The 21,722-nt window shown below is 44.3% G+C and overlaps 1 pseudogene; it reads right to left on the bottom strand.

The window, feature by feature from the left end:
• Positions 1 to 249: 249 nt before the first annotated feature.
• Positions 250 to 21,673, bottom strand: LOC112081347 (nuclear factor 1 X-type-like; annotated as a pseudogene).
• Positions 21,674 to 21,722: the final 49 nt, after the last annotated feature.

Raw genomic sequence — 21,722 nt, forward strand, 5'->3', positions numbered from 1 at the left:
AGTCCGGTTCAAGTCCAGGCATTTCGGTATGATGTGGGTATGATGTGGGAATGAGTAGTGCTACTCCTGTGGACTTGACCCTCCATTATCAGTATTGGTAAGTAGATTTTCTGATAAGCAGTGAAACTATTTTGGCCTCTTACCCCACTCTATAACATGATGCAACTCTAGGGTTCTCWTCCCCAGCACAGGCAAACCMCCTACCCAATCAAACAGCAATCTGAAAATAAGCAGACAGAAACAGGTGAGTTACAGTCAAGAACATCCTTTTATTCAAGTGTTGCTCTTTTCAAACTGTTTTTATTATTATGGAAAAGAAACTGTAATTAACACATGCATTTCACCATGGGCTCTGGGAGGTGTATTCCTGAGGGAGGGAAGCTGCACTGAGGGGGGTGGGGGGCAAGGCCAGCTGGGGGTTCACTCTACACAACACTAAACACGGCCCTACACACTTTTAAAAACAAACCCGAAGGAAAATAAAAAGATGGAGGGCCAGGGAGAGACAGCTCTCTGGTGCTGCAGGGCAAGATGGGTAGGGACCAACGTTCTACCAACGTTCTGCCCAAGCAAAGCACACACTGCGAAACCTGTCACTCTGGCTTCTCGACTGGCGCTTTACTTGTCAAGGCTAATACTGCTGCTGGCTTCAATCACTTACAATAAAAACGTGCATATTCTTGTGGGAAACAAGTAGGCCCTCTATCAAGCCCGCTCTTGATTTTGCTGGTGGAATTTCAAGGTGCTTTAACTGTCTACCACGTCACATACAGTGTATAGAACCATATGACTTTAGTCTGTAATTGTTCATTTGGGGTTCTAGTAAATGGGTGTAATGGTTCTCTTGATTGTGGATCTGAGCCTGCCAGTCTACCTGGGCTGGAACCATTCCGTTATAAGGTGCTTAGTCATTTCAGGTACTTTTTTCACTTGTTTTAATAGCTGGTCTCAGACAACCACTAGAAAGGTGCATCATTAAATGGTCTCAATGTAGCATTGCTGCATAAGATACGAAAATCCAAATTCTGTAAAAAATAAAAATATTTGATAAAAACATGAATTAAAAACCTGCCTATTCTACCCCAGTTGCCATGCAGCTCCCTTGCCCATTCAGAGGGAAATTCCTATGTGTATTTTATCTCCACGTTGTGATATGTCATCAAATACATCCCAGTGAAAAACTAGACACCCTCACAGACCCTCTCCTCGCCACATCCCAAGAGCCCACCGGTGTAACTTGTTCACTTACATTAGCTGTTCAATGGAGAAGCTGAAGAGATCGGTATGGTATACAATGTGAAGCGTACGGACAAGAATAACATGTGAGCTAACTGCATTCTGCTCAGACAAAGTTTTGCTTTTTTTTACCCCTCCATTCAGAGAAAAGGGGTTTGGGGAGGGATAAGGTGAGCGTAACGCAGCTACAGACTACTCCAGTGTCCAAGAGAGACAGAAGACAAGATACAGGAAGAGAAGCAAGACAGATTTTTTTGTTGTTGTTGCTTTTCTTAATTATTCAACAATAAAAATAACTAAATCACACCAATTTCCTTTAGTACTATATATACTGCTTTGAAAAGCTTGAAAAAGGAGAGGATATAGAAGAAATATGAAGGAGGGGACTTTTTTGAGACGGGCACTCAGGATTACAAGATGGAGTCTGTGAACAAAAGGCACTTTTTAGGGACAACCTTTAAGATGCTCTGATTCTAACACTACATCACCAAACAAATATTTAGAATAATTTACACTGCGGATTGGGAGTGGAAGRGGGAAGGGTTCACTTTGATTTAAACCTGCTCTCATCCTTTCTGTGCTCAAAATAYACCTTAYACTCCCYCACCTCTTGTTTGGGTTTGAGATAGGAGTCTACTAATCAACTAAACCTACCAAAATGTATTTCACATTACACCTCCCATCTCTCCAAACGCTGTTAATCACTTTGTGGTTGAGCTAACACTTAGAAAAATGGATTCCATATCTGAAGCATCTCCCAAAATGGGGAAGATCTTGTCTGTGTCCCAAACTTGATTACTTCGGTTGGCCAGTTTAGAAAATTGAATGCAAGTTGCAATTCATCTATTAAATAGGTCATGTTTTAGTCAGTTCTCTGGTGATACTGACATGACACAGACGTCCATTACGTCAGGCCTTTTTCCACTAGTTCATCATCCCATTGTCAGGATAACCATCTAATCAAACTAAACAGAACAGTCCTCTTCCTGCTATGGGATAAAGGTTGAAGAAAAATGCCTTTTGTCACAACCTTTTCATATAATGAACCCCTCCCCCTTGGTAAATACAAAAAGAGAAATAGAATAATGCATGTTTCCTAAAATGTGCTTTATGATAACACTTAATTTTGTTTATTACTATTTATGTATAATAGAGTTTGAATGTACTTTATTTCGTAAAAAGCACCAGTTTCATTTAGTGATATATATTTTTGTTTTGCTAAATTGTTCCTTCAGCCCTCCCAGATTTAGAAAACAAATCATTACAAATACATTTTTTTAAAGGAATAAGGAAAAAAAAATAAAACTCATTTTCAATTTACAAAGACTGGGATTTTTTTTGTCTGCCCTCGTGTTTAGAGTCCCGGAGCAAGTGGACTTAAAACAAAAAAATAGAGGGTTTAGCCTCTCTTTTCTCGTGACACCCTCAAACAATCTCTAACAGACAAACACAATTTTTCTACCCAAGGCATTGCACATGGCTCAATCAACATACATACATTTTTTTCAACAACAATACTTCCCAAACAAGAAAGAATAACCAACATCTAATCTGTTATTTTCCTTGACTACAATGTCACTTTGTTTGCTATATAAATCATGTATCTAGAGTATTTGCCATGGACACTTTTTGCTATTAGATGTAGGTGTGGGTGTAGGGACTGGTACTTTTGCTCTAATCTGATATTTAAGATGCATCAATTGACTGTGCCATGCTTCAAAAAATAACTAGACTGCCACAGAGCTTATTTTGCAAATAAAAAAATGTATATATCTATAAATATATATGTGTGTATATATAAAGATGATTGCAATTATTCAGTGAGCTGTCACTGTTTTTCTCCCCAGACATAGCATTTCACCACCATTCACTATTAGCTTATATGTGAGAAAAAGAACCTGAATTCATGTTTAACAAATTGCATAATGGGAATACAGAGGCACTTCCATAGATTAGAAAAGAAATCACCATAGCCATCATAATTCTTATTCAGCAGTGCTAGTTCTCTATCAAGCTGATGAGATGGTTGCCGTCTGGCAACATTGTTTCCCTGCAGTGAAGTACATGGCCAGGCAGTCCAGTTATTTTGTGAGGTTGGTGATTTGAGCTGATGTTCCTTAATAAAAAATCACTTTCAAACTGAATCTTAGTAATGTTAGGAATTCAAATAAAAAGTGAATGATTAAAAACAAAAGGTTTCCTCAGAGATTGCCCTATGTTAAGACTTCCCTTTACAGTCAATCTGGCCTGGGCTTGGTGGTTGTGACTGCTACTTATACTGTAAGTTTGCATGTGAGTGTGTGAGTTTGTCAAGTGGCGCTGTGCTAAGTGTGTTCATTTAATTTGTCCCTCTTGATTTCAAAAGGTTGAACTTTTGGCTGGTAAGGTATCTTTAGGGCAGTTTGATCTATAAGGGCTGATTGAACAGAACGAACAGGCTGGATAGGATGGGGAGCTGAGATCGTGTTAGGGTAAAGAGGCGACCATAGCACCCTGCCAGACCATCTCAATATGGCCTCTGACTTCAACCCAGGCTCTCCTCCCCAAACATGGGAACAAATATGTCACATCATCATTTTGCTCCGCAGCGTGGCTCTCTGCTCTTGGAACAGGGGCAGTCTGGGAGTGTAAACAAAAAGGGTAAACTTCAGGGAGATGGGAGGGAGGTGGACTCTGGGTCCTCAGCAACCTAATGTCACTGTTTCACTACATGGTACTGAACACTGACTGAATCACCCTTCCTGGCAATACCACTCGAAGTCTCGCTCCCACCCGCTGTATTTCTCAATAAGGTGCTGTCATTCAAACACATTTTTTAAAGCGGACAAATTCAGAGGGACAAGTCCAATAAGAGAAGAAACAAAAAATAAAACAATTCTGTGCAAAAGGGAATATTACTACTGTAGCTGTGTAGTTCTGGGTGTTAATGCAGAGGCCTGTGTTTTTAACTAAGTATGTGTGTTGGGTTCTGTGTCTACTATAAGGGGCAAAAAGAGTGTACTGGAAACGTGTGAATAGCATGTGTTATAGACGTAATAACACCACTTGGGCCCGGTGTGTGTGTGTATATATGTGTGTTACAAATGGCATTCATCATTCAAATGAAAGTGGGTATACTTAGCACTTGATTATTGTCGCAGTTGTAGTTTTGCAAGAGTGAACTGGGCATTTTGCTTTACTTGGGTTTGGGTTCTTCTGCTGGGATGCTGGTTAGAGTGGAGGCCTTGGTGTTGCTGAACTGTGGGCTGAGACTTCTCATATCCAGTTTTTTTCTCTTTCACTAATAATAACAATACAATCATAGGTAAGCCTGTTTTCCCCCCATGCCATGTAGGTGTAATAGTGGACATGAGATTAGTGTTAATTCAGCTTGTAGTGCAACCTTTAGGATATGTTTTGACATGGTTTCTGTCTTGTTAGTAGTGGGGCTGATTAGGTTAATGGCTATAAGACTGGGAAATATTGGTCAATTAACAGTGTGTTGAGTGACAGGGAGACATCACAGTAGCATGGACTGCTACGTATTTCACTGGAACCTAATGGGTTTGTTTTGTGGGTGATTTGACAGTGGGGAGCATACCGCATTTAAATGATGGCGTGTTTTGTGCCTTCAAGAGAGTGATTGGATGTCCCTTCAATTTCAATCCCCACTCCTACATCAGTTTTTTTGACTGTTGAACAGTTGCTTTTCCCAGCCATTGCACAATGTGTCCTTGTTCCGAAGTAGAAGGTGACCTTTTTTCTCTTCAGGTTCCTCTTTTTGTGTTGCCGTGTTTTGCTGGTTCGGTGGTTTTGAGAGATGATGACTTGTCCTCTGCCTCTCCCAAATCCTATGATCCTCCTGTCTTAAAAATGGTGGGTTCTGTCTGTTTAGGTAATTGGGTCCAGAGTTCCTCTACTAGTATCATGCTAAGATTTCCTGGGTTGCTTTACTTTTTATGTGAGACATAAGGATCGTTGGGCAATTTCCTGTGGGTTATTTTTCTGTTTTCCATGTTTCAATTCCCAATTGTAAAGAAAGATTCTAGACGCTGGTTTGCAGACAGGTCATGTCAGAGGAACCAAGACTGTTAAATAGAAAAAAAGAGGACATTGTTAACAGGATCCGCCCCTTTTTAAAATTTTMGCCTAAAATGACATACCCAAATCTTAACTGTTCAGGCATTGAAGCAAGGATATGCATATTCAATTTTTTTGTACCATCGTTGAAATGCAAGAGAAAGGCCATAATGTATTATTCCAGCCCAGGCGCAATTTAGATTTTGGGCACTTGATGGCAGCAGTGTATGTGCAAAGTTTTAGACTGAAGAATTTAAGCTTTCTGCCAATATCAGATATGTCTATGTCCTGGGAAATGTTCTTGTTACTTACAAGCTCATGCTAATCGCATTAGCCTACTTTAGCTCAACCGTCCCGTGGGGGACCCACCAATCCTGAAGAAGTTTTAAGTTAAAATGTGTACCATTGAAAATAAGTAAACACTAAGTTCCACAATTGACCACTAGAGGCCCCCACACGTTCCTTACACTAACAATGGTCAACAGTTGTCAGCCCCTTGTCATATTGAGGAAATACTCCCAGCTATATTGACTGACTGTCCATGGCTGTACTGTAGTGTAGTGTACTGTACTATAGTGCTGTGGGAGTATGGTTTGGCTCTGCTGCTAAAGGCTGTTGTTATTCCTGACTGGACTCAAGAGTCCACAGTCAGCGGGGGGAGAGATGGCTGACGCTCCCTGTATTCAGATTGAGTTTCTCCCGCTCAGTGTGAAAAGAGAGCAGAACTGGGTCGCCGGCCGGGATCTGGCACCAGTCAACACTGGCCAACATTCTGGAGCCTTGGAAACTCTGGGCCTCCGGGGAGGTGCAGTTTGTTTTGTTTGACACTAACAGGTCGCCTGAATACCCCCCCACTCCTGCCTCTTGCCCTCCCTCCTCCCCCCTCTTGCCGCAGGCTCTGTCCCAGCAGCCTATGGGATTCGTAACTCTTCCCCTGTCAGTTACACTATCTCTCTGTCTCTCTCTCTCTCTCCATCTATCTCCCTCTAACACTCTCTCTGGAATCCTTGGCAGTAATGACCACCCTCTTTCCTTACCCACGCCTTCCTCCCCCCAGCATCCCCTCTCAAGTTCAAGTGGCTATGACATCATGTCTGGTTGCTGCGGGCAACCAGACAGTCGGGACGTGACTTCTCTGAGGAGGGCTGTGCTGAAACTCCCTCTCCCCCTCTTTCACTATTTTTCTCCCTCCCTCATTCTCCTGTTTCCTCTCTCCTCTGGCCGTAGAACCCCCTTGCTGCCACCAGAGGGCACTTGGAGACCAGATATCTCTGCTCTGGGAGTGAGAGTTCAATTCAGGCCCTGCAGTCACAGCAAACAGACTTTTCACAAGGCCTTTGCACATTATTAATGTTTTGATTGAGCATTATGCTAACAATATCCTTTCTGAGCTACATATGCAACCAATTAAAGCTCCCTATACAATTGCATTTCTCCAGTGCAAACTAAAACCATACTGTAAACACAATATACTCAATAGCACAGAGCACTGGAGGGCTACACAGGAAGTGTGTGTGTGTGTGTGTGTGTGTGTGTGTGTGTGTGTGTGTGTGAATAGTTCTGAGTTTGTTCAGAAAGAGAGGGTAAAGAAGGGACAAAATGGCGTAGAGTTAGCACGGTGGTGTAAGGTGAGCCTCATGAGCGGGGTGGGTTAGTCAAACAGGGCATGTTACGAAGCTGGAGAGAGAGAGGGAACTGAGGGATAGCATAGAGGGAGTGAAGCGAGGGAGTGTAGGGAGGAAGGGTGAGAGCAGCAGAGGGATTCAGATGGTTTCCATGTGGTGGGGAGGAGTGTGGAGCAGAGCTGGCTCGGGGCGGGTGTGGTTGGACGCTAATGAGAAAAGTGCAGTGGGTAATGGAGGAGGCATATGAGCAAGAGGCAATGCGGTGGAGAGAGAGAGCCCGCTGCCTGAGGGGCAGGCTCCAGATGGGCCAAATAAACAGTGAGAGGTCAGTTTAACACACACGGTAAACCACACACACGGTAAAACATACACACGGTAAAACACACATTCACAACAAATCATGGGATGAGGAGAGGGAGRGGAAATACACCAGTGAGATTTAGGGAGTAGTTAGGCAGTTTGGGAATAAGAAATATTTTGGCATGTATCCATTCACCTAAGTAAGTTTCCTGAGTTGGGCTGATAATCTCAATGAAAACAGACAGGTTTCCTACACACAAACAATACACATGCACGCATGCACACCACATGAAAACACGCACGGAAGCACATACTCACACACTGTGGAAAGCAGCAGAAAGCGCTAATGTGCTAATGCAGTAGTTTGGTAGTGTTGGTACTAGTGTTGAYGAGAGTAAGGGCTTGATTAAATCCTTAGCGCTGAAGAGCTGTGCTACAGCACGATAGAAATGTAAAGGCAATGTTCCTGCGTTAGCAAAGACTGTAGTCATGGTAACGCTGCATATGTCGACTCAATCGGAAATTACCTTTCACTTTCAATCGCAAACTTCAGCGATACAGATTGAATCGAGCCCTCAAGCTGTTTGCTCACCTGTGTCTGCTGCGGGATGTTCAGAAAGTTGTTGTCCCGTGATCCGATGCTGACAAACCTGTTGGGAGCTGGGGCCCCTGACGTGGAGTAAGCTGCAGACAGACACAGAAAGGAGGGATGGTCAAACCATTTCAGCACAAACCACAGCCTGTGTTCAATAAAAGAAAATTACGGAGCATCGTACTTAAGTTTCATAACAATTCCAGAAAATACTGCAATGAAAATACTGCTTTAAGCTCTCAACCTGACATCACACACAGAATTGTTACTGTAAGTCCCCCTAAGCATCATAGAGTAGGGCTACTGAACTGAGCCGGACCTCTCCAAACTATAACCCTGGTTCCATTGGGGCTAAAGGTTGAAGCAAATTTAGGGCAGTTTGAGGTCAATATGGACTGCAACACAAAGGTTGTTATTACAAACCCTTCTAACATGTGAAGAATCTGATAATGGAAAATTGCTGTAGTGTGTGTGTAGTGTGTGTAAGTCTGTATTATTTAGCAGCATACACATACGTTAAGCACACTGAGGAAAAAAAGGTGCTATCTAGAACCAAAAAGGGTTCTTCTGCTGAGAACCCTTTGAAGAAGCCCTTTTGTTTCCAGGTATAAATATTTTCTACATGGAGTAGAACCCTTTCCAGAGAGGGATCTACATGGAACCCAAAAGAGTTCTACCTGGAACCAAAAGGTGTCCTTTTATGGGGACAGATGCAGAACCCTTTTGGAACCCTCGTGTTTGAGAATCAGTAACATAGACAAAATACATAAAAGACTTTGAGACATTGATTGAGGGGGTTGAAAAAATGTATAAAACAAAACAAAATAATACAAAAATCTGAAATATAAAAAAGAGAAGGAAAAAAAAGAAAGAAAAGTGCTCCGTCCAGTGCCCCTCCTGTCATAGGTGAGAACATTTTGGCAGACACGCCCCATAGCTAGACACACCCTTCTAATGGACACACCCCTTCAGTCTAAAACTGCACATACATAAGCAGAACTCCAAGTCTGACCTTCAAAGCAACAACACCACCAACTCAGTAAAAAAATATATTTAAAAAATCTACTAAAAAGTTAAATGTAACTCCAAATAGTTTGGATATTTTTTGGGGAAATGGCAGAATAACTGGAGCATGATGTTTTGGAGTCCACATAAACTGCCCTAAATATGTGCCACTAGTAAAAAAAAAAAAAGAAGATGTGATTTAGAGTGAGCAATTGACAAAAAGGAAATGGATCAAACTCTATTTCTATTTTAGTCTACTTCCGATCTCAAATGACATCTCGGGGGCTGGCCAAATGAGTTAAATAAAACATATAAATGCAGGAAAACCAGGATGGCAATCTTCTGCGTCAACATCTGTGAGCGCAGAGGCACAGGGGTATCGAGGAAGGGTTAGTGTCATTCAAGGCAGGGCTCAGGATGTTTGTTCTAAGAGAAACAGGATGGGCCTAATATAGAGCCCTGGAGGACACCACAGAAGGGTCATCAGAGGAGAATGGTGACAGGCTTCTGTCATAACTCTAGGGTCGGTATGATCCCAGACGGTGAAGGAGGTGAGAGGTTCAGCTGGCTGTTGGGGGGGGGGGGGGTATTTTACTATGGAGCGGGCAGAAGGATGGATGGCCAGGCCCTAAGATACAGAGGGGCAGCTCCAGCAACAAAAAAAAAAATATTGGTTGATTTTGGTTTTGGTTCTGCTTGGTCTGTGGGGTCACTTACACGGAGATGTGGGCGAGGTCAGTCCGCCGTCGGGGCAGTGCTGCTGGATTTAGAGTCGGACATGGGGAGGGGCACTGGGCGGGCCACTGGGAGGTGGAGGCAGCAAGAAGGAGCCCGGCATTTTGCTCTGGCCGCTCCCCGTTTGGCTGCGGACAACACAAACAAGGGTCAGGAGGGCGACATGTGACAACCCGCACACGGCATGAGAGGACGCAGCTCCAGAGACCAGGTCCCCAAGAAATTCATGAATGGGTGGTGGGAGAGGTGGGGTGGTGTTTGGAAACAACAGCCAAACCGAATGATGTATGTGCATTGGTCATTATGGAGGCTTGTACAATAATAATCACCACAAGGGTTTGATAGGATTTGGAGCAGAGGGGAAGTTCCGGGTGGGTCCATGTGGATGGGGTGAGTGGGCAGGGGGTGGAGCACATTTGGTGTGGGGTTTGTCCATAACATGCAACAATTCCAAAAACATGGGAAAACACTCTACTAAGAAAACACGACACCAAAACACGCGAAAATATAATAATTAAATAAATAGGAAGACAGAACATGTATGCTCGATTGAAATTGTGCTGTGATTGTAGCTTTCGTGCTGATGATTACATAATCTGAGGGGGTGGGCGGAGAAAAGAAAAAAGGGAACTTAGCGGTCTGGAAGAGCACAGGACAAGGAAAAAGATTAAGTACAGAAAACCCTGGACCAACAGGAAATTGTCAAGTAGTAGTATTTTGCTTTCTCTCCTCACTTGTGCAAAAGTTTGGCAATGGTTTAAGTAAAAAAAAAAAAAAAGTATCAAAGTCAACCCTGTTTTCCTTACCTTGCATACTACATAACTTAAAGGTTTCATGTTTTCACTGTTACAGTTTCACTCCTCTATACATCATACTGTCTCTATACTTCACAGCAAATGTTGTCCACAGTGATGAAACACAAACAAACCTGTGTCTCTATCTCAGTACTGTACTCAGTGTAGTGTTTACACAGGGAAAAACAGTACATGTCTATACAGTGTTATAATCACCACTTCATTTGTCATGCTTGTGTCGTTTGCATGGCCACACATTAGATGTTCGTGGAATTCTATTCTTACTGCCTTCATTGGTCTTTTGTTGTGCCATGAGTGATTACATTAGTGTACAAGTGGTGGTGTCACTCAGCCCTGAACTTTCCTCTTACATCAAACCTTACCTTGGCCGCAGACTGTCCCGAGCCATCAGCACAGACAAACTGCACAAATTCCTTCAGGGGGTCCTGTCCAGGATGGTGGTGGTAGCGAATGGTGGGGTGGGTGAAGTACGGGCTGGACTGCTGGATGATGGAGGGGGGGAAGTGCAGGGCAGAGGCTGAGGCACGGGGGCTCCCTGAGAAAGAGACATACGTTAGTTAGATAGATGAAAGGGGGAGAGTGAATAAGAGAGAAACATAGATTAACAGCGAGACATGTGTCAGCAGTGAACATTCAAAAGGGCTTTTAGTTTAAAAAGTCAACAGCGCCACATCTTAAGACCCAGGACAGCGCATTGAGTGACATCGGTCCAAATAGGAGTTTAATTTCATCAAATCATGATAGAGTTGAGGGTGAAAATGTATTACAAGAAAAATGAGGCTTTACAGAAATGCTTACACATAAACAGCACACAAACGCAATGGTCTACATTACAAAAGCAGTCCCCAAACAACACAAAAAAATAAAAAGCACAAAGAGATCATTGAGCACTGTCTTAAATTAGAACGTCTTAATGCCTGTGCGTCTGGTGTGCTGTTTTGTGGGTGTGATTCACAGGCGCACAGCAATTTGGCATTTAAATAGGAAGCTGCTTTCCAACGATCCTCTATGACAAGACTAATTTTATGTTCACACTGTACGTGTGAGTTTATGTATGTGTTAGTGGTCTACACTTGGATGATATCTATTGGTTGTGTCAGGTGTGGGGGTTTAAATGTCCCAGTGTTGTGCGTCGTTTAAGGGAATACAGAAGCCCTCTTTTGTGCTGCATGAGAGGGTAGAAAGTATTTCGCTTTAAGTCACCCAGCCGAGCTGAATATGGAGACTGAGGTGTGAATGAACGTTTGAATGGGACACAAAGCCCTCTCTGTCAGATGTTATATCCATTACCAATCTCCTTGATTTGTATTAGCGGGGCGCACCCTCTCCCTTTTTTCTGGTGTGCCAGTCTACCCCCTTAGTGTTGCCCCACCCGCGCAGGCCTCCAGCTGCCCGCGTGAGCTGCCAACTCCAGTGTGTTACCCCAGACAGGGCCCTGTACCCCCAGCCAAGCAGCACATCGCTCCCTGCCAGGCTCCATGCTACCCCGGTGGAGCCGTCTCCCCACTCCCTTAGTCCCCCTTAATCCCATTAGAGACTAGGCTGGGCAAGCTCTCTCGGGGGGGGGGCTATACCCAACCCCCCACCCGTACACCTGGCTCTCCGAACAAAACAACAACAACAACGCAGTAAACACTTTCACACAGGCATGGGAATGACATACATAACTAGTTTGTTGAAGAGACAAAATACAGTGCTCCATTCAGTATTGTCAAGGGAGCGTTACCTAACTGCTCCAGAGGCAGAGTACACTCTTAGGAAAAAAGGTGCTATCTAAAAGGCTTCTTCGGCTGTCCCCATAGGATAAACCTTTGAATAATTATTCTGGGTTACATGTAGGACCCTTTCAATAGAGGGGTCTACGTGGAACCAAAAAGGGTTCTCTCTGGAACCAAAAAGGGTTCTCCTATGGGTACAGCTGATGAACCCTTTTGGAACCCTTTTTTCTAAGAGTGTAGGAGGCAATCTCAGCATCTCTGAGGTAGATGTCATTACATGGTGGTCAACCTCACTGCTTCTGATCAATTTAGGAACTTTTAGCTTTGAATTGGGAGTTCAGATGAGTTCAGATGCTCATTATCTATGGTGAACTGTTCACCCTTCACAATGACTTCAGAACTGCTGGTTCATAGTGATGATACGATTGAGAATGCAAATGTCCCAGTTACAGCCCTGTGGCAACTGTTGATATCTGATTTTATCATGAGATCTTTGTTGATGCCCCCAGGGGGTTGAAATAACCACTGGCTCACACAATGACTCTGTTCCACTGCCAGATACAATAACAGTAAGCTCTTCACACACTCCCTGGGTTCCCCGACCATAGGCGTCTCAGTCAGAGAGAGAGAGAGAGAGAAGAAAGAGAGAAAGAGAGGAGAAGAAAGAGATAGATGACTATAATAATTGATGGTGAACGGCATAAGCATAAAGCATTTTAAGGGAAAATGGCAAGACATTKTCAGCCGTGAGCCAGGAGAAATACTCAACAGAACAAGAACGTCTTCTCTAAAAATACAGGACTCATGAGAATGTAGGGCTGTACACCAAGTTTCTATCAGGCTCTGTACAATAATGTTCTGAAGCCAATGAATCATGTGCCCTTCATGAACTAACTACATGTACAGGTTGTAAGACTATAGTTGTGGGTTGGGGCAGTGTGGCTCAGGGAGGTGGTGATCAGGGAAGGTGGTGGTCAGAGAAATGGAGGTACAGAATGGAGGCTCTTCACCCAGTCACCCAAGCACCCAACCACAGACTGACCGAGACTGATCTCTTTACAGGGAGCAGGAAGGAACAACTGTATGTTATACTCTAGCCTAATTTGCATTCGGAAAGTATTCAGACCCCTTCCCTTTTTCCACATTTTGTTACGTTACAGCCTTATTTTCCTCTTCAATCTACACACAATACCCCATAATGACGAGACAAAAACAGTTTTTTTTTTAAATAAATAAAAAACCTATGGGGTTTTGCTGCGATCCTTTGCTATGAGACTCGAAATTGAGCTCAGGTGCATCCTGTTTCCATTGATCATCCTTGACATGTTTCTACATCTTGATTGGAGTCCACCTGTGGTAAATTCAATTGATTGGACATGATTTGGAAAGCCACACATTTGTCAGTATAAGGCACATGACAGCCAGCTGAGAAATAAGATTCTCTGGTCTGATTAAACCAAGATTTAACTCTTTGGCCTGAATGCCAAGCGTCACGTCTGGAGGAAACCTGACACCATCCCTACGGTGAAGCATGGTGGTAGCAGCATCATTCTGTGGGGATTTCAGTGGCAGGGACTGGGAGACTAGTCAGGATTGAGGTAAAGAAGAACGAAGCAAATTACAGAGAGATCCTTGATGAAAACCTTGCTCCAGAGTGCTCAGGACCTCAGACTGGGGTGAAGGTAAGCCTTCCAACAGGACAATGACCCTAATCACACAGCCAAGACAACGCGGGAGTGGCTTCGGGACAAGGCTCTGAATGTCCTTGAGTGGCCCAGCCAGAGCCCGGACTTGAAGCCGATCGGACATCTCTGGAGACCTGAATATAGCTGTGCAGCGACGCTCCCCATCCAACCTGACAGAGCTTGAGAATATCTGCAGAGAATGGGAGAAACTCCCCAAATACAGGTGTGCCAAGCTTGTAGCATCATACCCAAGAAGACTTGATTCAACAAAGTACTGAGTAAAGGGTTTGAATACTTATGTTAATGTGATATTTCAGTTTTTTTTATATGTGCAAACATTTCTAAAAACCAGTTGTTTCTTTGTCATCATGGGGTATTGTGTGTAGATTGATGAGGGGGGGGGGGAACAATTGAATCCATTTTAGAATAAGGCTGTAATGCAACCAAATGTGGAAAAGGTCAAGCGGTCTGAATAATTTCCGAATGCACTGTATATTCTGTGCCTCAGGTTTCTTTCAAAAACATAGCTCTACTGCTGTTGTCCCTCACAGGGTGGGACAGCAGAGCCTTCCCCAACGGACACCACTCACTGCCACCCCTCCACTGGGTCTGGGTCAGGGGATTGGGGATGGGCAGGGGGTTGGGAGGGCTGTCAGGGGGTCTCACCTGGTCTCACTCCCGCCAGCATTGGCAGCGGGTGGTGGGTGAACGCCATGCGAGGCGACCTCGTCTGCTGCGACAGGGCGCTGAAATCGAATTTCCCCGGCTTCTTAAGAGAACCAGGCGAGGAGAGTCCTGGCAAAAATGGGATCAACAAAATGGCAGAACAGAGACTTGGGTTTAATGAACAGGCTGGTGGCTATTTGCTCTATCAAATCAACTTAACTGTAGACTTAAATTTAGACTCAAGACTTCTACTTAAAAAAATGTAATGGGTTTTATTAATTGTGATCTACTGAAATCAATGGATCGATTGATTACACCGATGGATCAACCTCTCTCTCTCCATATCTCTCTGTTAGTGTACGGTCTCTGTGCTGTAGCATATCAGAACCAGGGTAGAGTAAAGGGGTCCAGGGGGGAGGGAGTTGTTTTTAAGCGGCGCAGGATGGGGTGGGGGGTTCAGAGGAAGGCTTGGGGCACAGTGTCAGAGGGGAGAGAGAGAGCTGGGAAATGCAATGGCATTATAATTGCTGCCACCATTGGAGTATATGAGCGAAAGACAGGATTCTGATCACTGGCATTCTACTGTGCCTTGCTATGGTAACTGGTCCTCTGCGTGGAGTCCATGAGCAAGCATCCAGTTCCCAACCTCACCATTGRTAGTGCTTGTCTCAGGGTATAGRAAAATMAAATAAAAAACCACAACATCCCACCACCAATCCCACACCAGCAGTGATCTCAGCACCCAGCATCCCTATAGACAGCAGGACCTCCAGCTATATGACAACACCGTGAATACATCCTTCCTCCCACACACCCTACAGACTGCACTTGTTAACGTGCCTGTTTACAAGGAGTGTGATTTTGGACTGCTTCACAACTAGGCCAGAATGTGTTTCTGTGGCACATTGACTGGCCAGAATGTGTTTCTGTGGCACATTGACTGGCCAGAATGTGTTTCTGTGGCACATTGACTGTGTGTAGCTATATTCAGATATACTGTAGCTGCAGCCTGCCAACAGATATATCAATATGTCCTTTAATTTAGTGGCCTACTGCTTGTAAGTCAGTCTGTCAGATGTATGTAACTCTGGGCTGGTGGGAGGGAGACTCGGCTGCATTGTGTTAATGCATCTCCTACAGATATGGTAGATACAGAACACACACACACAAGCTGTTCAGTCAGGGTGGCAAGCAGACGGCCCAACGCCAATGAAGGATGGATGGAAAAGGGGAGAGAGAGTGAGAGAAAGTAAGGGAGTGGAAGAGTGACGGCATAGCCTCCACATATATTTAACAACATATCAATGTGTCCTCCTACTTCTATAAATGTCAGTTGAGGCTTCAGGACTATGAACTATTCCCCAGTTTGGTAAAAACAGGCACACTAAGTATAGGCCAGGCTTACCAACTGGCCCAGAAACATGGCCAAATGTGTATGAGCTACAGAGTAAAGAGACTGTTTTATGATCAAGGCCTCGTGAGGCAGGGTTTGAGGGAAATTATTTTGATGTATGGTAATCGGAACAGGCAATTTAGAATTGTAGGGTTTGTGACCATTGCCAAGTGGTGTGTTTGACCTCAGGGAGCCACGATATTCAAAGAATGAAATTAAGTATTGGAGAGAATAATTATCAAAATAAGAAATAAAAATACTTTTGCACTCAAACACACATTTTTCTACATGCTTGCATGTCCTGAGTCACAAACATATACTGCACAGTTTGTGACATTATGTGCATACACACACACACACGCACACAAAAACTATTTTTAACAAATTCACAAACAGAAAAAAAACTCTGACTAGCAAGAAGTCCCATAAACGACTAAACGACACATATTCACACAAATAAAACAAACACATCAAATAAAAAGGGGATAGTTTCAGTACGGCCCTGGGAGATGCTGAAATAGCTTTTACAAGCTGAGCATATAAACTCTAACGAGGCAGCCGTTCTGAAATACGTTTTTGAAGTGTTACTTCGGGAAACATTTGATCACAACAATTACCCACAATGCTTCTGACTGCAGCGTTGCAGCTGGGCCTGCGTGGGCATTGGTAAGTATAGAAATGGGTAGGCGGGCACGTATGTTCTGCTAGGCAGGAATGTGTGACACCAAGTGGGAGTGGGGAGTGTGATGATCCATTTGGTGGCATGGTATTAATGATGATAAAAACACAGCATGGCACTCTGGCACTTTAAGAGGATTGGGACATAGAAATAATTTGTACTCGTCTCACCCAGTGAACCCTACTGGCTATATGCTGACAAATGTAGCACGTGACATGCGAAATATAACCACCAAGCTAAAAGGGATTGGCAACCGCTTGATAGATCTAATGTCATTATCGTCAAATAGAAGCTGGCTAGATAGAAGATCGGGCTTGTATGAGAACAATCACAAGAATGCCCAAGTAAGATTTGCATGTTAGATTAACAGAGATTACTCTGATCTCTCTCTCCAGTTTCTGTTTCTCTCTGGGGGGGGGGGGGGTGTGTGTGTGTGTGTTGGTGTGTTGTGTGTTGTGTGTGTGTGTGCTGTGTCGTTTGGTTTTGTGTGGTGTGTGTGTGTGTGTGTGTGTTTTGTGTGTGTTTGTGTTGTGTGCTGTGTGTGGTGTGTGTGTGTGTGTGTTGTATCAGCGTGTGTTTCCTTGCACTCGTTTGTATGAACGTGGAGCGAGCACGATCGATTGTTCTGTGCTATTTCTCAGACCAACTCCTGCACATGGCCTGGGCAGGAACTGGCAGCCCAATACAACTGCTCCCATGACCCTCCAGCCTCCCCACGCTAACAAGCTTGGCTGCCACAAAAACCCCTAACTGTCAGAGACACGTGACCCCCCCCCCCACCCCGCACCCCCCCCCCCCCCCCCCCGCACAACAGGAGAAGAACACAGACATACAACACATATACATACATACCGCTCACTCCCATCAACACATTGTACACATCATCAAACAACAATTTCCCTACTACACATATATTCCTTCCACAAGCTATCTCCAGAGCCTAATAATGTTGACTACCCAGTACAGTGATGAGCTGAAGCTTAGCAATGAAGTGAGGAGAGGAGAAGGAAACCAAGCAAATGAAATGCATGAGGTTCTATCAATGTCCCCTCACGCGCACGCACCGGAGACAGCATAGCAGGAGACAGCAACAAGTAATGAAATGAAGTTACATGATTCACCTTCATATTGCCTCAGACGCCTTCCATTAGGTAGTGAATCACCTTTGGAGGGGAGCTGAGCACCCTGCTCGCTCTCCCCCTGCCTCCCCCTTGACACCACCGACCACCGACACAACCAGAACAATGTCTGCTGTAACCGCAAGCTAGTTCCCATTGCTTGTAGACCATGGAAGCACCATCTGACCGGGAACGCTTGGCTACTCTGCCAGATTGTTGTGGTGTGTGTGTGTGGTGGTGTGTGCCTGTGTGCTGTGACTAGCGTGTGTGTGTGTAGTGTGGTGTGGCAGTGTGTTGATGTGTTGTGTTCTTGTTGTGTGGTGTGTTGTGTTGTGTTGTGTGTGTTGTGTGTGTGTGTGTGTGTGTGTGTGTGTGTGGGGTGTGTGTAAATATTTTAGGAGACAGACGGTGCCTTGGTGCTACGGCACATCCTGAGTGCATTTTAGTCTTGTTTTGTTTGTGTTGTAGTTTCCCTCTTCCTGTTCCTGCATTTGGAGGTGGTGTCCACTGTTGAGTGTGAGGCTTATGACAGGTGGGGAGGGACACATGAAACGCACCGGCCTGCAGTAAGCTGACTGCGGTGAAGCATCTCCACGAGCAACTCAAACAGAACATGCGCGCTCACTCATAGAATCTCTACCGCACTCTCACAGGGCTATACCATTTGGATGCATGGTTGTTGCTGGACTAATACTAAATTAACGTTATACACTGGCGATTCAAAACTATCTTTAGCAATGATATTAACTGGACATTTGAATTCTGGGAATTTTTGGATGAGCAAGAGCACAAAGAGTGGCAAAAAATCATTGCAAATCAATTATAAACATTGAAATCAAAATTAAACATATGGGAAAAATCACAAATAACATAAACAATAGGTTTACAGGTTTCTCTGGCAGCCTGAGTCAGAAAAATATCTACAACCCTAATTCAAGCCCGTCTAACTTGAGGGCAAGTGGGACAGGATGGTGGACAAGTGTTTTGAGAGTAAGTGAATAGACTTGGTGTACTACTGGCGTACAAAAGCTTTGGTAGATTCTCACAAACGCAGCACAACAGGATATCTGGGGAGAGAACACAGACACAACCCACGACAGGCACAGAGGACGAATAGAGGGATTGGAGACGGACGAGGAGGGACAAAGAGGTGCAGAGAGGGGACACGAGAGCAGAGGACGGCAGAGACGGGATCGGAAGAGAGAGACCGGAGAGAGGGACGGGAGAGGGACGACCGGAGAGGATGATGGAGGGCGAGATGGAGAGAGGGGGTGGAACGAAGAACAACTCCTCGCAGGAAGCTGTGGGTAAATAGACAAGCAGCAGAACAGAGGAGATGCATACAGTACAGCTTGATGGGCATGCAATGAGTTATCGGTGAACAGTATAGATTATAATTACTGTTATTAGTGCAATGTTTTCTGAACCAAGTAAGGAGAACAGTGCAACGCCATCGTTTATAGCATGGCGCTTTTATCTTCCTCTCTGTGACACATCTGGGCAAATAGTGGCTGCACTGGAGAGTACCAAACAGAGTAGAAGGCACAAGCATCTAACAACGTAGGAGCGGAATTAGCAGTGGTGGGATACGTTAACCCACAAGTGCACGTCATTGAATGACATGAAGCTAAGTACAGGAGAATTGAGCATGTAATGAAATAAGAACAGTGACGCACAGATTAGAAATATTATGTTTTATAACGAGTGTTTAGCTGAATGGAATGGCAATCGGCTAATCATAGAGGCCACATTAACAGAAGAACAACAGTATTACAATAACAGTGTCACTGCCTCTCCTCCACCTTTCCCATTGGTCCACCAAGTTCGATGAATAGGGAGGCTATCTGTGAAGGGTGGGGATGGAAAGCGGATGCATCATTACATTCAATTCATGACATAATCTATATAGAATGAATTGATAATTGATGAGAAGATATCAACTATACTCAAGGGAACCTATTTATTCAGTGTTGTAATATGATGTGTCGTAGATGGACAGGCACCATGGCGAGGTAGTGATGAATGCACTGCTGTGCTGTGATGCTGAATGAACACATGCAAGAGGTAGGTTTGAAGGGGGAAAACCATAGAAGGAGACAGGGCAGGTTGGTGGAGAGGGTGGCAGCTTGAGATACTGTGAGCGTCTATGGGGGAAAGGTCTGTGTGCAATAGTCACAACTATGTTGAGATGAATTTGTCGATTTCTATAAAAGAGTGGGGGGGGGGGGGGTTGTGAGATATTTTCTTTGGAAACTATTATGGCTGAAAGCTATCCAACATTATATCTTTAAATACAAAGCTTTCATAGCAGCTAAGTCTGAGACGTATCACAACCGGCAGTGATTGGGAGTCCATAGGGGCCGCAATTGGCCAGCGTCGTACCGGGATTTGGCTGTTAAGGCATCAATTGAAATAAGAATTTTGTTCTTAACTGATTTGCCTATGTTAAAAGGCTTAAAGTTAATTAAAGTTAGAATTCAACAAAAAGTCAAGTCAAAGTCTGGTCAGCAGCCCTGTACATTCACATGTCACATGCACAACCACACACACGCCAGTCAAAGAACACTTAACCACAGAATGACCTTTGCCTCCGTAGGCCGTCATTGTAAAATAGCCAATTTGGTTCTTACTTGACTTGCACTGAAGTAAATTAAAGGTTAAAAAAAAACACAATCTAGGAAGCCTGAATCTCAATACTTTTTTTAGCTGGGAGCACAGAGACCGAGCAGCAAACACGCAGGATAGATACTACTGACATAACTACCTACTGCAGGAGCACACTGAAAGTAATTTAAAGAAAGGTGTAAACACATGAGCTAGCCTCAGAGGCAGGTGGAGTAGGAGGAGGAGGAGGGGGGGAAAGGAGAGAGTGAGGTAGAGGAGGAAAACGAGGTTCTGACAACATGTAGGGGAAAGGATACAAGTAACATAAAACGACAGCAGGCAGGTGTTGAGAATGGGTGGGGGGTCTTAAAGGGGATCTAACCTGCGTATCCACAATCAAGATACCAAGCCACTGGACTGGAGTCGCTGCCCATCTCATCCGCGCCGCAGCGGAGCATGCAGCAGTAGAAGACATCGTCCACCGGGCTCTCCATCTCACTGTCGTCAATGGACTTGCGCTTGTTGGAGCTGGAGAGAGGGAGAGAGAAAGGGACTTAATGGGTGTGGAGGCAGGAATATTATTTACTTGGGAGACAAAGTACAGTCTGCTGAGAGACAGATAAGTGCGGCTAGAGGCTTTATTCACCATGCTTTATCTGAACATGGCCATGTTTCTAATCCCTCAGATTAGACTATGTACCTAGACCGGGGTAGGCAACTCTGGTCCTGTTTTGGATTTAACCCACTTGGAAGACCAGGTGTGTTGAATTTAGGCAATCATTGAACTGATCAATTAGCTCAGGTGGTCAAGTGTGGTGCCTAGTTGGAACAAAAGTCCTAGTTGGAACAAAAGTCCTGAACAAAATCCTGCAGTACCTGTGGCACTCCAGGAACAGGGTTGCCTACCCCTGGCTTAGACTAAAGTATTGTAGAGCGTAAGTGTGTGTACAGTGAGTGAGAGTGTTCCTTGGATTCAAGTCCATACGAGACCTGTAAAAACATAGGTCCTTAAATGCACAATGTTTCATAAGTGGATCCAAATAAAGAATTGTATGTGTTTTTGGCTGTCCGTCTAGCTGAGTCTGAATGTGTCTATATTAAAGTAGTGTCAGGGGAAATATAGTGGAGTGAATATAACTACCTCCGTGGGAGACTTGCATAAAGCTCCATTTCAGTCCTGCAGCGTGAGAGAGAGAGAAACAGTGAGACAGAGAGATAGAAGGAGAGAGAGATAGAAGAGAAATAGAAGGAGAGAGAGAGATAGGAGAGAGATAGAAGGAGAGAGAGAGATAGAAGGAGAGGGAGAGTGAGTGAGGAAAGGGGGAAAAAAGAGACAGAAAAAACACAGACAGACAGTTTGACGGATAGGTGGAAAAAACACCAGATGAAGAAAGTTCCACAGAGAAGAGAGGGGAGAGAGAGGAAGGAGAAGAAAGGTCCCATCACGCAATCATAGCAGAGTGAGGAAAGCATTCACAAAGGTTAGACAGCA

This window comes from Salvelinus sp. IW2-2015, linkage group LG20, assembly GCF_002910315.2.
Source record: "Salvelinus sp. IW2-2015 linkage group LG20, ASM291031v2, whole genome shotgun sequence".
NCBI lineage: Eukaryota > Metazoa > Chordata > Actinopteri > Salmoniformes > Salmonidae > Salvelinus > Salvelinus sp. IW2-2015.